Source organism: Aplysia californica, unplaced genomic scaffold (genome assembly GCF_000002075.1).
Source record: "Aplysia californica isolate F4 #8 unplaced genomic scaffold, AplCal3.0 scaffold00199, whole genome shotgun sequence".
Lineage (NCBI taxonomy): Eukaryota > Metazoa > Mollusca > Gastropoda > Aplysiida > Aplysiidae > Aplysia > Aplysia californica.
The window spans coordinates 46,842-48,758 of record NW_004797469.1 but is presented as its reverse complement, the minus strand read 5'-3'; the positions used below and the strand labels follow the sequence as shown (position 1 = coordinate 48,758).

General features: G+C 31.6%; 1 protein-coding gene across 1 annotated transcript in view; it reads right to left on the bottom strand.

Moving 5' to 3' along the window:
• Window positions 1-216: 216 nt before the first annotated feature.
• The window catches only part of LOC101845468, a gene marked incomplete in the record, with an annotated part of 20,359 nt that continues 18,658 nt past the window's right edge, over window positions 217-1,917 (bottom strand). Inside the window, 1 exon segment of the mRNA XM_013082896.2 lies at window positions 217-660.

Here is a 1,917-nt window from a genome sequence, read left to right as displayed (position 1 = left end):
ATGGCAAATGTATCTTTTTACAGAAATAATACAAAAGAATAAATTATTGTAATACTAGTAATAATAGCAGATTAAGAGAATTTCCATAAGATGAATCAAGTACTGAGAAATAGAGATATGTACGGTACGTATTCGTGTAGAAGTGATAGCTACTCCATTTCACACAACAAATACAACATCTTTCTGAACTAACAAATCAGAGAAACGCAAATACAATCAGAGAATAAAGGAAGGAGTTTATTTCCCATCGTCATCAGCATCGTCATTATCATCATCGTTATCATCATCATCATCATCATTATCAAAATCACGATCATCATCATCGTCATCTACAATAAAGAGTGTCAGAAATAGCAAAAAAATAACGACTAAACAACGTCAACGATGACAAAAGTGTTGATTATAACATTGATAATAATCATGATGATAATAATAATAATTATCTTTTTTTATGTTTTACTGCTGTCCAATGGAGCAAAGAATTTGAGCTCCTTTTTTCAAAAGCTTTCCCAAGGTGAAGGACGTAGTCTGATGATACTAGACTGTAGTTATACATGTCACGCACTAAGAGTCTAAGAGTAGGTCACATTAAAACATTTTTCTCTCAAGTCCAGGTACGTCCATTCTTTTACGTCTTCAGGATTCAGGACTGCACAAAACCTGTCAATCAAAAATAAATGAATATATAAAGAATAGTTTTTTTAAAATAACGTCAATAAACTTTGGAAAAGAAAGAACCACTGAGTTGACTTATTTTCTTTTTTTTTTTAAGAAGAAAAAAAGAATGACTGAGCAAATTTTAAAGTAAAAATAAAATAGTGACTGAGCCGGATTCAAAATTTTAAAAATTAGAATTACTAAGCAAACTTCAAAATTAATTTCTTAAATAAAACTGATAACTGAGCAAACTTCAAAATTAAAAGAAAAAGAATCTCTGAGCTAGACTTCTTTTAGAAAAAAAACTTTAAAATAAAAATAAAATAATGGCTGAGAAGAATTCTAAGTTTTAGAAAAGAATGACAGAGCAAACTTCAAATTATTTTTTCTAAAATGATAACTTACCAAACTTCAAAGTACAATTTTTAAAAATTACCGAGCAACTCCAACAAAAAATATTTTTTAAATTTAAAAATGTCAAAGGATTAAGCTGACTGAGCAAAATTTTTTTTTTAAAGCAACACCCAGAGTGAAATAAGCGGGTATTTGATCAAGGAACGCTAAGGATTCGTAGTATTAAGTAATCATAGTTTAGCTGGTGTGAAGAAATACAGACTTCAACATAAGTTAAGGACAACTTGCAAATTTGGCTAAAACTCCCCGAGGACTTCTGTGCAGCACGTGATGGTTAATGGGTTTTTGCCTCTTTAGGGGGCATAGCAGTACGTAGTGTTAATCCATAAACACTTCCAGAACAAAATAATTTGAAACATTCCTTGCTCTCTTTTTTCGGGATTTTTTAATATCACTATCAGGGCTGTCTATCAAGGAGGTCCTTAACTTATGTTGAAGTCTGTAGAGACACCCATGAATACAACAACGGTCATTTACATTTAGTATTTACTCGCTGTTTCCCTTTTGCTTCTGTAGTAAGCTCAATCTGTCCCCCTCGTTTTATCATAAATTATGATCATCATTATATCATTATTAAAATTTATGCAAGAACAATTCTGAAATTATGCAAACTGAGCCCAAAAATGTGAAATTATTCGATTTTGTTAATTTTAACAAACAATGATAAAGGAAAATAATCAGAAATTATGCAAGAAATTTTCAAATTTTGCTAAATTATGCGGGGTGCATAAACCCATGGGGACAGGTAGATCTAGTAAGCTCACAGCATTTACGTGTGTGGGTCGGTCCATCTAGTTGTAGGTATACCGGTTCTCTCTCTCTCTCTCTCTCTCTCTCTCTCTCTCT